The sequence below is a fragment of the Neofelis nebulosa genome, chromosome 14 (genome assembly GCF_028018385.1).
Source record: "Neofelis nebulosa isolate mNeoNeb1 chromosome 14, mNeoNeb1.pri, whole genome shotgun sequence".
Lineage (NCBI taxonomy): Eukaryota > Metazoa > Chordata > Mammalia > Carnivora > Felidae > Neofelis > Neofelis nebulosa.
The window spans coordinates 30,571,232-30,586,180 of record NC_080795.1 but is presented as its reverse complement, the minus strand read 5'-3'; the positions used below and the strand labels follow the sequence as shown (position 1 = coordinate 30,586,180).

The following is a 14,949-nucleotide window of genomic DNA, read 5'->3' as shown; positions in this document are numbered from 1 at the left end:
ACCCCCATTAATGCACTTGCACACCTGTGCTCTCTCTCTCTCTCTCTCTCAAAAAAAAAAAAAAAAAAAGGTAAAATGGTAAGTTGATAAAAGCTTACATTCAAGCTCTAATGACAGCCTAAAGCTTCCATCCCACTTCCACCCTCTCACTTACAGTGAGAAGCAAGGTGTCATAATTCCAAAACATGAAGTATTTCTTAGAGCAGGATAGGAGCAGAAGGGAGAAAAGGAACTAGTCACTTGACTTGAGATCTTAGAGTAAGAATGTGAGTAATGAAGGGAGGGGGGGAAAGCCCAGGAGTTAAGATGAGAAAATGCTACAAATAACTAACCCATTTCATAAATGCTTGAAAATGCATGAATTAATTAAATCTGAATTTGAAGTTTCCACAAACATCACTTAGGGAAAAAAATAGCCAAAGTCACAAGAGTCGTATAGGATCAAGAAAAGTATGGCATTTTTCATTACCAAAGGCAAGAACTGACTTTCCAACCATTTGAATTGCCAAGCAATAGAGAAGATTCTAGGTAAAAAATATTAGAGAAGACACCAACAAAGACACTGAAAACTCAAACCAATTCACTCAAACCAATTCATCTTCTTCAAAGATAAATCTGTTCAATCCAACTTAGTATTCATTCAGTATTTTTAAATAATTGATGACGTGCCAATCACTACATTCATCATAGAGTATACAAACATTCATAGTAGACATAATTTTTGCCCTAACAAAGCTTACAGTAAAGTAATGGAAACACATAAATTGATCAGTTAACCAAAATAAATGTAAAATTACATTCTATTGCTATTAATTGAACATATAAACACACTTAGTGAAGGTCACCAGTAGTTTAACGGATAAAAATGCAGAAAGTGGGCTGAGTTAAATAAGGAAAACTTTTCATTTATTTAACAAAATTAGTTAAATGTCTACTATATGTCAGAAAAAGCAATGGAGAAAGAAAAAAGTGTGTAAATGTGTATAAGACATACCTCCCCATTGATGGATGAATGGATAAAGAAAATACACACACACACACACACACACACAGTGGAATATTATTCAGCCATAGAAATCAAGTAAATGTTGTCATTTGCAAAAATATGGATGGACTTTGAAGGCATTATGTTAAGTGAAATAAGTCAGACAAAGACAAATACTACTCTCTCACTTAAATGTGGGATGTAAAAAAACAAAACTCATAGATACAAAGACCATTTTGGTGGTTGCCGGAGGAGGTGATAGGGGTGGGCAAAAATGGGTGAAGGTGGTCAAAAAGTACAAACTTCTAGTTATAAAATAAATGTCACGGGGATGTAATGTACAGCATGGTGACTACAGTTCATAACACCTGTATTGGATATTTGAAAGTTGCTAAGAAAGTAGATCTTAAAAGTTCTCATCACAAGAAGAAAGTTGGTAACTAAGTGTGGTGATGGATGTTAACTAGGTTTATTGTGGTGATAATTTTTCAAAATACACAAATACAGAATCATTGTGTGGTATAACTGAAATTAATGTTATATGTGAATTCTATTTCAATTAAAAAAATTACGATCAGAAAAAGAAGACATAGTCCCGAGTCCTTTAAAAAGCATATGACTTAATAGGGAAAATAGGTATATAACCAAATAAATTCAACACACATACAATATGATGTAATAGAAAATATTTATAATAGAGATAAGCCTTTGCACATATCTCCATTATATGCGCATATAAAAAAGCAATCAGAACACAGAGAAGGAAATGATTATTTTTTCTTTCCTTTTTTTTTAAGTGTGTGTTTATTTTTGAGAGAAAGAGACAGAGTGTGAGTGGGAGAGGGGCAGACAGAGAGGGAGACACAGAATTGGAAGTAGGCTCCAGGCTCCAAGCTGTCAGCACAGAGCCTGATGTGACACTCCAACTCACAAGAGGTGAGATCATGACCTGAGCTGAAGTCGGATGCTTAACCAACTGAGTCACTCAGGCACCCTGGAAATGAATATTTCTTCCAAATATTATTTAAACATTACTTTCAAATGTTTAAATTATTTGTAAGATAGTCCTGATATTAGCTTAGACCCTGTCAAAACTGGGCTATGTGCTTCTCTTATTCTCACCTTTGTCCTTCACTGTAACTTCAGTAAGTCCTTCCCACTAATCCAGTTTTGATACAGGCCTACAATCGCATCTCAAAACCCCCATCTGCTAATCCGCCATCGGAGACCAAACTCTAATCCTTGGTCCCGCCAAAAATTTAACTCAGTTTACCCTTCACTAATTTGGCTATCCCGTTATATAAGTCCCCTCCCCCCGTACCCAGCAACTACTCTAGTCCTATATACTAAACGAAGGTCCCATAAATCTGTCCTCTCCTACTATAGTTAGCTTGTTAGAAATGCATGTTGAGTCCATCTATTAAATAAATATTTGTTTGAGCACCTATAATAAACTGAGCTTGAGAAGTGGTACAAAGGTGAGCAAAATAAAACTCCTATCCTTCATATTCTGAGGAAACACACACTCAAAAAGGATTAATTTCAGTAGCCCATTAAAAGCAAATCACATTAATAAGATGCAGGCAGAGAAAGGAATACCTAATTCAAATTAGAAGAGATGGGGAGACAGACCTTCAGTCAATGAGGTGACCACAAGTTCCAGTTTGCCCTGAGAAATGCTGGGCTACACTTGTTATGTTGACATACCTTTTTTCCCCAACCTTTCATTTAAATTCCAGGTAGTTAACATACAGTTAATATGTTAATACAGACAATTTCCTTAGAACTGTGCCTGGAACATGGTAAGCATATTCTGTTCACATGTTTTGCTCAAGATTTATTCACAACAAAATAGTTATTTTTGAAAAATTTTATAACTATTTTAAGTTAAAAGTTTGGTGACATAATGTTTATGGAAAATTCAAGACATGGCTTAAGAAGAAAAGAAAAGAAAAATTAGTTCCTACATAAACAAATCTGCTCCTACATATAACAAAAGGATGAAACGGTAGATACTCTTTTAAATGTCAGAAGTTTTTTCCCCTCATTTTATTAACATAGTCTACTCAAAAGAAAAAGTTTTAAGGAATAACAAGAAGAGAATAACAAGTAGAATGATATCTTCATAATTACATAAAGCAGAATTATCTCTAGCCCACTAGTAAGAGCCGCAAGAAGATGACAGAATGTACCTACCATGTATGTATCATGACTAGCCCATCATGACTTTTCCAAATTTCGCAAGTTTTTAAATACTGCATTATTTTCTTCAGGTTATTTCCTATCTTTTAAAGCAATTAAATAACAAAAATATACATGTTCATATTTAAAGTAGTTGCTGGAGAAATTATAAATTAAATTCAAATGCACACGTGTATTGGACACTGTTGGGGCCCCATACCACGCTCCCTAGGCCAGCTCTACCTTCAGTTGTAGCTGTAATGGACAGTTCTTGCATATACTGTATGCTTCCCTCCCCAAGTTCCCAGGGCATCTTACTCTAAAGGCACAGTCCTTAAGTGCAGCAGATACACATCTCTAGGAGCAAACTTCAGTCAGTGAGAGATAAGTGTCAGTGGATAGATGTCCCAGTCTCACATTCATTGGAGGGACAACTCTGAGGTTTATTCTACATGGTTTCCCACAAGATTCCTAGCAAGATTGAACTCACTTGCCTAGAGTTATAACTAGTTCAAGAACCCGCTTTTAACTGGCTTCCCCTCATCCTTGCTTTCCTCTCCACTGCATTCTCTCTTTACCCCAGCATTCTGGGAACACCACCCAAATAAGTGATCTGTGCCTAAATGAAAATCTAAGAATTTGCTCTTGGGAGACCAAACTATGACAAGAATCCTATTATACTAAAAATTTAATCTGATCATCTTTGTAATAAATTTTTGATAAATTGAGTGGATAATTACATCAGTTGGTCAACATGCTAATAATCCTAATCTGTTTTTAATTTCATGACTTCTTTCTGTTATCATGAGAACTGTGCTGTTCATATGAAAATAATTTCATGTGTCTTAATATTTCTATCACCATACCTAACTCTTTTCATTATTAGAAAGAAAATAATCTTTTGTAACATCTACTCACACGTTCTATTGTAATAGGGGGTAATATTGAAAAGGGGGTAATATTAATGATACTGCAATAATTTTCAAATTTGAAAGAAAATGTATCTCAACAAAAGAATTACAGCTTCTTCACATTTGCATGGCCCTACCTCTCAATCAATACAGCTCACACAATACTTTGCTCAAGATTTATTCAACAAAATAGATATTTTTTGAAAAGTATTGTTCACTTTCTTTCCCTGTCAGAATGTCTGTTGACATACTAGTGAATTGTTTATAAAATGAACGCTGAATCTTCCTTTCAGCTGACAGGTCCCTGTGGTTTGCTGTTTATTAGTTTTGTTTGTTGTGATTCAAAATGCAGGATCTATTTTTCCCCAGTGTTGCTGTCTTTTTTTTCTTTTCTTTTCTTAGTGAAGTAGAAGAAGATAAACAGAATGTTCTTATTTACAAGTAACTACTCAGATGTCTTTCAAACCCACTTTGAATTTCCATTAAGCTCTCCTTTCACGTATCAAATCTTAGAAATGTAAAAGAATCAAATGCAAAACTTGAGAATTTTTTTTTAGCTCTTTGTGTTTGAGTTGTAAAATATAGAAATTTATTTCCAGGGTCAGAAAAGTCATGTCATTGAAATCTCTTTAAACTGTTGGCATTGAAATGTGAGCAAGACGAATGGTATACTCAAAGCAATTATTTTTAGAAAGAGGCAAATTTTTGTCATTCATCTCCTTACCCATCTATCCATTCATCAAATTTGTATTAAATACCTAATATGTTGGGCACTGAGCTGGGTGCCAGAAATAGCAGAAATGAATATCTCAGTCCCTGACTTGAATAAGTTCAATCGACCTGAGTAAACAAACATGTAAAAGATGATTGAATTTTAATGTGACAGGTGGTATAATAGAGGTATTTTCTGGAGGCTGAGGGAATGTGGGAGCATAGAGTAGAATTTAATTCTCTCAGAAAAACTTCACTGAGGTTATACTTTAGATGAGTCTTGAAGGATGAGTTAGGCAGACAAGAGAAGGTGGACGTTTAAGGCACATGCAAAGACAGTAATAAATAACGATTTTCATATTGTATTTTGTTTAGATTTTCTTGGAGAATCCAAATTCTTTGTCCTCTGCAGTACATAAGTGAATAGGAAATAATCCATGCTGGCCAAGAAGGCAAAGGTATGCCTTGAAGGAATTTGGATTTTATGTCATAGGTAACTGGAATTCTAAATTTGATCATTTTAGCAATATGTGTGTTTTAGGACCTGTGTTGGATCTTAAGTCACTGTGGAGAATGAACGATGGGAAGTATCATTGGAGGGGAGAGAAGATGTGAGAATAGTTAGGCTCCCGCTCATCTTCCCATTATCGCTGCTATAAATGTTACCACATGAGAAGGCCTTCCTGACTATCTCCCTGGTATAGTGACTGCCTCATAATATGATTTTAAGAATAGATAGATAGATAGATAGATAGATAGATAGATAGATAAAAAGAAATACGATAAGGGGTGCAAAAGGTAATAAAGACTTGAAAAGCAGCTATCAGAATGGAATACAATAAGAAGACATTCAGAAAATATTTTCAATATAAAATCAAAATGATTTGGTGATAAATTTTTTTTTTTTTTTTTTTTTTTGAGACAGAGAGAGACACAGCATGAATGGGGGAGGGGCAGAGAGAGAGGGAGACACAGAATCGGAAACAGGCTCCAGGCTCCGAGCCATCAGCCCAGAGCCCGACGCGGGGCTCGAACTCACGGACCGCGAGATCGTGACCTGGCTGAAGTCGGACGCTTAACCGACTGCGCCACCCAGGCGCCCTAGATTTGGTGATAAATTTAAAGAAAGTTACGATCATTTTGATATTTTTTAAAGTGAAAGTTAAAAGTTTAAAAACGGGGGTGGGTGGGGAGGGAATTGAAAAGACCTTCGATCTACTAGTTGGGAAACTGGTTTGATGATACTGCTGTTAACTGACAGAAGTAATAGATTCAGAGGTTGTTGTTGGATGCATTGTGCATGTTGTAGGGAGTAAATAGGGAGTGCCTTTGCATAGAGAAGGCTATAAATAAGGTTAGTTTGTAACATGGCGAGTTTTAGATACCTTCCAAGATATTCAGGCAGACATATCCAGTAAAACAGCTGGCAATAAGATAGATAGATAGATAGATAGATAGATAGATAGATAGATAGATAGATGATAGATAGGGATAGATAGATGCACAGAGATAGAGATAAACACTTTAGGAAACAGATCTGAGCAGGGTATACAGGATAGTAGCTATTAGTGTTTTCTAGTGGTAGATGAATCTGTTGTGGATAAGTTTTCCCCCAAAAAGATATAGAGTAAAAAGAATCAAAGGGCGTAAGAAGATCTAACAATACAGGACAATAAAAAAAGTAGGAAAAGGGCAAAAATTGGGAGTTCAAAAAAAAGTTCTATAGAAAATGTTGTCAAATGTGACAAATGTTAAAGAGATCAAGCAAGGTAAGAAAAACGTACAATATACAGTTTCTAAATCCATATACTATTTTAGCTGTGGTAATTGATAAATTATGTAAAAATATTCATGTTTTCATTCATTCATTCAAGTGAAAACTAAAAATTCTAAAAGTTAATGACATTAAACACAAAATGTTTCCAATGCTACTGTAGACATGGTAATAGGTCATAATAAAGTCATAGCTCCTGTAAGTTGAGACGATAATGTTTTGAATAGAGAAAATGAAATTCGAAGGGTGAATTGGCCACTGTTCACATACTTATATATCCCTTTTTTCTTAAACAGACAACCTTTAGTGTGTATTTCTGGTCATTTTACTTAATGTACAAAGTCTCAGAATTATCCCCGAGCATATAGTGATAAATGACTTAGAACTTCAAAGAGAAGCAAGGTTCTTCTACTCTCAAAGGTAATAATCATCTAGTATCCTGTTAGCTAGAATTAATTTTTGTCTGACTAAGGAAGCAGAAATGTAGTGAATAACAAGGCCATCTGCCTAGGATATATGTACTTATACATGTGTGTATAAGACATAAAAACAAAATATTAGAATATATTTTTATATATTAGAATTATATAATATGTATACTAAAAGATAATTATGTAAGCTGAAAGCTACTTTTATATTTCAAATATATATTATATTCAGCAGTATTTCCTTTTAAAAACTATATAAATAAAAAATGTTTATCTATAGAAAAGAAATATAGAACCCCAGTGAAATAATTTGTTAATAAAATATTATATTATGCATAGGCATTATAAAAGTTGGAAATATTCTCTTGAAGGAAAATATTACCCCTGTTATAACATAAAAATAATATATAATGTTACATGCAACAACTATTTTAAGTATATTTATACAAAAACAAGTTTTACTGTTCTATCTTTATATTGGCATCACTTATGATACTGTAGGCTTCAATCAATACTTCATAATGACGGTGATCATACCAATAATATAAACCAAATAACCCATACTGCTCTGTCTCTATCAGGACCTTACTATTACCTAAGAAAAAATAGTAATTAGTATTCATTAAGCACTTAACATGGAATGTATTCTATGCTAAATGTCAATCCTTTGTCATCTCAATTAGCAGTTTGAACGATTGTACTCTTGGGGTAACTGTGGTGAAGCGAAGTATTTGGTTAAAGTGACTAGTAAGTGGTAGAGCTGGTTTGAAACTAAAGTCTTTTTAAGTTTGTGTTCTTCAACACTACACTGAAATCAGTAAACTCAAAAGATACTTAACCAATCCATCTCTCTTTAAAAAATGAGTCAATGCTTTCACTTCCAACTTAAGATGAAGGCTGGAAACATGTGTTTGCTTTTTATCCACCTTTCCAATTACTCTTGAAAGATTCTGAAGTACAAAATAAATTATTTCATGCCAGAAAAAAGAGTGAGAGGTGCATTACATTATAAAAGAGATTCCAACAAACTTTTCAAAGATGAAGTTGTATGTGAACAGACGGACAAAGGAAAAACTACAGGGGAAAAAACTACAGGCTAGAATATGCCATAAAAATGCTGCTGAGTAGGTGTGAAAACATTCACTTGAAAGTAACCTGGGGAGGATTTGGGCTTAAAGTCAACTGATGTAACAAAGCACCAAAGTGAGAAATAAGACTGAAAACAGGGAGATTCATTAAAAATATTACATAAAATAAATTTACCAGTCAGCAACCTAACTTCCCTTCCAGAACCTCTCCACAGACAGCCAGACTTTACCCCAGTCATGACACCAGACAGTATACTTTAAAACTACTGAAATAATTCGTTTGAAGAAAGCGCAAGTGGGACTCTAAAGTAAGCTTCAGAGGCAGAAGACCACAGTGATTAAGTCTCTGTTGTTTTAATCCAGACATTCTAATTTGAATCCTAACATGGCCACTTACTAGTTTTGTAATCTTGAGACTATTGCCTAACTTGTCAGTTGCACAAGTTTCTTATCTGTAAAATGGGTACATTAAGAATATCTCAGAGCTATTGCAAGAATTCAATGAATATATACATATAGAAATAAAATATATTTTTAGACCAAGGCATAGACATAGAGATACAGTGCTAAGAATGTTTCTGGCACAAATTAAACACTTTTTCCATCTTTCCTAGATCATTCATTCCCACTGACTTACAAACATACAAATTCTCTCATCCTAATGAAACAAATTAAAACAAAAGCCTTTCTCAACCACACATCCCTCTCTAATTACAGATCTTTTTTCCAGTCCCCTTTAGAGCTAAACTCCACAAAATTGACAATACAGTAGTGGTATACATCCCGAGACCCTCACGGGATGCCTGAAGCCGCAGATAATACCGAGCTCTCTGTATATAGTTTTTTCCTATACGTACATACCTATGATACAGTTATTTTATAAGTTAGGCACAGTAAGAGATTAACAAAAACCAAAAATAAAATACCACAATTATTAACAACATGCTACGTGAATGTGGTCTCTCTCTCTCTCTCTCAACATATCTTAACCAACTGTACTCACCCTTCTTGTGATGATGTGACACGATAAAATGCCTATGTGATCAGATGAAGTGAGGGGAATTATGTAGGGGTGGTGACGTAGATGTCGATGACTATTGACGTTCAGATAATCTGTCAGGAGTAGGAGCACCTGTTTCGCCACCCCCTTTGTGTAACTGAAGCTGTGGAAAGCAAAACCACGGCTAAGGACTGCGTTGTCTCTGACTCCCTTGTGCCTATTCCCTCTCCACCTGATTCCAATCTAATTTTTGCCCCAACCTGTACTCTCAGAATAATGTCTGAAAAGTAACAGGTAAGATAAAAATGACTTTTCATATTAAACAATCAATACTTTATTAAGCTGGTAAAGCAAAAAATAGAGATCTGATCATATTATCTAGTTAAGATCACTAACAGAACAACAATTTAAAAAGATTTCCTCTGGTGCTTGCTTCAGCAGCACACATACTAAAAACTGGAACCATGCAGAGAAGATTAGCACAGCCCCTGTACAAGGATGATGTGCAAATTTGTGAAGCGTTCCCATTTTTTTAATTTAAAAATAAAAAAATTAAAAATTAAAATAGAATAAAAAGATTTCCTCTGACCCACGGACCAGGATTAGGACAGAAGAGGTTAGTGATCTTTGCTTTTCATCACAAACTTCTGACGTACTTAATTGGTACACATATGATTTGAGAAAGTAATTTAAATTTATAACAGCACAAGTCGTTCACTTTCTGCTATTTGTTAGCTACAGAAGCTTCATATTTCCACACAGGAACCTATGAGCTACCTTTCAAAAAACAGTCGCTGGTCTTTTTTATTTTTCAAAGTATAGACTTCAGGAATGCCTGGGTGGTTCAGTCAGTTAAGGGTGGGACGTTGGCTCAGGTCATGATCTCACAGTTTGTGGGTTTGTGGGTTCATGGGCTCGAGCCAGGCATCGGGCTGTCTGCTGTCAGCACAGACCCTGCTTCAGATCATAAGAATCCTGTCTCCCTCTGTCTCTCTGTCCCTTCCCTATGCGCGCGTGAGTGTGTGTGCGTACGTATATGTGCGTGTGCGTGCACGTACGCGCGCACACTCTCTCTCAAAAATAAATATTTTAAAAATATAATAAAAATAAAAGTATAGACTTCAATTATAATTGGATACTTTTATTCAGGGGAACACTTTTTGAATGTTTGGGGACCTGATTTTTGCATAAAGGCCCTGAACAAAGCAACAACCACAGCATTCCAAACTTATGCAATTCCCAGTGACATAATCAGTACATTTAAAAATCATTACATTAATGATATAAAAAACACACAAGAACTTTGCAATAACCATAATAACCAACATTAGCCAATGGACACCCTGTGGCAGGACCTGGATCAGAAAATGACCAGAATGGGATATTGCACAGGCTGTCTGTTTTTTGCAGCCAAACACACTGCAGGTAAAGGAGAGCAAGGGAGAGCCCCACCTGCCTGTCTCGGTCAGCTGAAGTACAGGAAAAGATTGCTTAACTCACATGTATGACCCAGGAACAGAGAGAGAGTTCCTGTAGCCTGAATTAAACACATACATGCGTGGTTACACACACACACACACACACACACACACACACACACCACATACCCTCCTACATATTTTTTATCTGAAATGATTTCATGTCTTTTCAAGTTGAGACAGAATAAAAAAGGATCCAACACAGGATCTATGTCAAAAACTTCTAGTACATAGAAGGAAGAAACAAGAATAAAAAAGCAAATGAAAAAAATTTGCTATGGAGAAACTGAAAATTGAGACAAAGGATTTTCCCGATCATATAAAAAAATTATATCTTTATTTTAAAAGAGCTCAAAGCAGTAGGAGCTCAGCAAAGAATGACAGAAAGATGATATATGAGCTGGAATGAAGAGTGAACCTGTACACTACAGCTTGAATTGATCATGTCTAGATGTTTTTTCAACTTCCATCCTCAACACAAAGAACTCTGGACAAGTCTCCTGCTCCATTGAACAGATTCCATAAAATGGCTTTCACTCCCTCATTCTACTTCCTGTAAAATATATAAGAAATAAAATCATAGTTCTCATTTTGTAATCATACCACAAAAGGTTTGAGCCAGCAATTTACACAAACCTGTATTTTTCTTGTCTGCAAAACTGCTGATGAGAACATTTTTACCTTGTCTAGACAGCCTTAGATGATATGATGATCAGCACTGGGTTATTTTAACCTTGACTCTAATTTGGAAGACAGGAATCCATGAGGAGTAAGATCAGTTTTCAGTGCCCATTCCAACCAATTATGTTACTTTTGAGTTTTGTAAAAATAGTGTAGCAGTGTGTGCTCTTAGAGCAAGAGAGACAATAAACAAAACTAGAGTTAGCTCACAATGTGACATTACTTACTGGTTTCTCTTGCCTGTTAGCTGAAGTGCTTACTTTGAGGTGGGGGGATGAGCCCCCAAGTTGTCCTAGACACCAAGAGAAAAAGCTTAAGACCCTGCTTCTGGACTTTGTGGTCTAGAAGAGAGAAGACAATAAGCATTCACCCACTCACCTTTAGACAGCTGCCTCAGAGCCTCCTTCCTACAGGCAGTGCTGAGCTCGATGTGCAGTATTTTGAGATTTAAGTATCTGGTGTCAAGTATTTCTAAATCCTCTAGGAAATTGAAAACGGACTGCAGCAATTTACTTCTACTTTTCTGGGGGAAAGGTGCTAAAACCAAAACATGAATATTGAAAAGGGAAGAGATCTTAAATGTAAACACGTTAGCCTAAATATGTAAAGGAAAAGACTCCTAGATAAAACACCCATTTTAAGCATCTTTGGGGAAATTACCTTCTCTCCATAGCAATATCTCTATTATCTCCTCAAAATGCTAGAAAATAGTCACATGAAAATGTGATTCCTCGATGGCTTTTTGATGAAATAGTGGTGGCCATAACCCAGAAATTCCTTACTCTCATGATGCCCTATCATCATCTGTCCCTATACTCACTCCTTTGGTCAGCAAAAAGTGGGCAAAAAGAATTACAAAATTAAGTGCAAAGTAGAGAAAATTGTTTATATATTAAATAATAGCAAAAAATGATATAAATCAAAACAATGAATTCTACTGGACAAAGTACAAGCACATGCTAATACCAATAAAAATACTAGGGTTTTTTTTTCCTCCCACAATCTTTCTTACTTATGTTAAACAGCAAAATAATAATCATAGCAAATTTTAATGAAGGTGAGATATAAAGAAAAATATTTTCAAAAATAACGTAGACAGTGATATCTTAACAAAGTTTATTTTAAAAGAATAAAGATGGATCTGATAGATATTTGGCTAATGTAATATATTGCAATATGCACATTCCACAGTAGATTATCTAGATTTTGCTCTGGATTTATTCCATGAACATTCACAATAGACCAGATTGAGTGCCTATGCAATTTAGGTAGAAGAAAAATATAGATTAGAAGTAACAATTGACATAAGGTAATTTACACATGTGCATTTCATTATATTTTTGTACTGTGTGTTTCTGATATTTATATAAACTAAAACAAACCAAAAAAACCCACTCAGTTCTATCTAAAAAAGCATAGGTGAAGGATAGCTCCCTGGGGGAAAGTGGAATATCAGACAGATTACCATTCCTTAAGCTCAACAACTATTTATTTAGTTGTGATTTTTAAAAGTAGGATAAGAATCCATTAACTCATGTTCCTTCTGGGAAAAAACATCTGATAACTACAGATAAGAAATGTTAATTTTCGTGCTCTAAGCATAAACCAGTGCAAAGATACAGGTCCTGTTTGGTTTTTAAATGCCATTTAAATGTGCCTTTGCATCTGAAATTTCTGCTTAAAATTTATCAACAATGTTGAATGATAAAATAGTAAGGAATAATTTATATTTCATGATCTAAGAAATAATGTCCCCAAAATGAAATTTTGCAACATTTTAGTACATGGAAATTTTGGGTATAGTATTTTGTTGGGAAAAAAATAAAAACAAAAACTGATTGGGAGTTAAAGGTTTAAAAGACTCTATTTAGCTGGGGCCTCTGGGTAGCTCAGTCGGCTAAATGTTGCACTCTTGGCTTCCGGTCATGATCTAATGGCTCGTAGGTTTGAGCCCTGCATCAGGCTCTGTGCTGACAGCTCAGAGCCTGGAGCCTGCTTCAGATTCTGTGTCTCCCTCTCTCTGCCCCTCCCCCACTTATGCAAGTGCTTTCTCTCTCTCTCTCTCTCTCAAAAATAAACATTAAAAAAAAACTAAAATAAAAAGGCCTCTATTGAACAAATATTTTTATTTGATATTACATGAAATGTCTGCCTAATACTATATAACACAGCAGATTAAGGGTAGAAGTCAGATAAATTATTCATTTTTTTCTATTTCAAGTGTGGGAATACTGGAAGTTCTATATCTGGTAATACTGTATTCCATATGTTTCAATATTAAACACATATACACCAACATGACCTTTAGGCCATAATATGAAGTGAACCAAATTTATATTTCTCTTCCTAGTTGTTTAATGTATCTTCCCCCCTTCTTTTGGAAAATTTATTTCAGGAAAAGCCAAGAGTACCTGTATGAAATTATTATGTTACTTTTCCCAGAGGAATGCCCATTTTTTGTTATCTCTACTTAAAGAATAAAAATTAACTGAACTTGAGTAATCAGAGGTATCATGTATATAGTACAAAGGTCATGGGCTTTGGAGTAAGACAATGTATGTTTGCACCCCTTACTTAGCTATGCAAACTTAAGTAAGGTATTTAACTCCTCTGAACCACAATTTCCTATTATGTACCTAGATTATGATACCATTCTTTTAGTATCACAGGCAAGATTAGCTGGGAAACAAAGCACTTAGCACAGAGCCTAGCACTCGGTGGGGGACAGCTGCCTAGCTATTTATAAGTGTATATGTGTGCATATATGTATAAGAAAAATCAAAGGATTTTCTCTACCTTTCTTCTTCTCCCCCTTCCCCTCTTCCTCTCTCCCCCACCTCACTTCCTTCATTTCTGCAACAGGTAAAGCTATATGAGCCATAAAAGAAAAGGTATTGTGTGAAAGTATCTCCTTTTTCCCTTCAACTATAGGACAGCTGTGGTTTTAAAAGCCATGGCCTTATGAACTAGCTCCCTGTATCCTCCAGGAAGGTAAACATATTTGTTTTGTTAACATCTGGTCTTTTTCAATGCCTCACCAAGTTCTGTTATGGGGCAGAGGGAGGGGGGGAAGAAAAATTGAGCTTTGGCCTAGATGGGGTTAAGAAGGGGATATTGAGAGGATACTAGATTTCAGACCCCAGGAATGATTGACTTTCCTAAAAGGAATTGCAGAGTATAACGGTTGGTCCAAAAATTTTGCAGTGAAAGATTCTGAGGGGAGGAAGACTTCTTTAAGGGACACTATTCAAATGCCTAGGACCCATAATGTTTCCAGAAAACTGATGCATCTGGTCATTTCATGAATCATTTAAGTGAGAACACTTGGTAGCCACATAGAGCTATTTCTGCCAACTCAATTCGTGAATAGGAATATTTCCCTGACTTTATACAGAAGCTTCTTCTGTCATCTGCCCATTAACCATAACAATGAATATGAGACTTCCCATTCTATATCATTCAGGTACTCAATGCAGACATCTCCCAGCAACTCTTGAGAATTTAAAATATCAACAAAGGTCACAAGACTCCCAACTAAATTCAGAGGAGAAACTCCTGAATCTACATTTTAAGATAGGATTGGGCACACTAGGACACTGGAGAGTGAACACCCTGTATGTATGTATGTATGTATGTATGTATGTATTGCGAGCACGAGCAGGGGAGGGGCAGAGAGAGAGGCAGAAAAAGAATCCCAGGGCAGGGCTGAACT

At 35.5% G+C, this 14,949-nt stretch overlaps 2 long non-coding RNA genes and 1 other non-coding gene across 3 annotated transcripts in view; 2 read left to right on the top strand and 1 right to left on the bottom strand.

The window, feature by feature from the left end:
• LOC131495146 (uncharacterized) overlaps positions 1 to 5,256 on the top strand; it is a 66,689-nt gene extending 61,433 nt beyond the window's left edge. Inside the window, exon 4 of the long non-coding RNA XR_009253792.1 lies at positions 5,164 to 5,256. This is a non-coding gene — a long non-coding RNA (uncharacterized LOC131495146). The remainder of the gene's footprint in view (positions 1 to 5,163) is intronic.
• Positions 1 to 13,262, bottom strand: part of LOC131495144 (uncharacterized) — a 301,564-nt gene extending 288,302 nt beyond the window's left edge. The window contains exon 1 of the long non-coding RNA XR_009253789.1: positions 9,082 to 13,262. This is a non-coding gene — a long non-coding RNA (uncharacterized LOC131495144). The remainder of the gene's footprint in view (positions 1 to 9,081) is intronic.
• On the top strand, positions 9,504 to 9,611 carry LOC131495194 (U6 spliceosomal RNA). The gene has a single exon (XR_009253825.1). It is a non-coding gene; the product is annotated as a U6 spliceosomal RNA (small nuclear RNA).
• Positions 13,263 to 14,949: the final 1,687 nt, after the last annotated feature.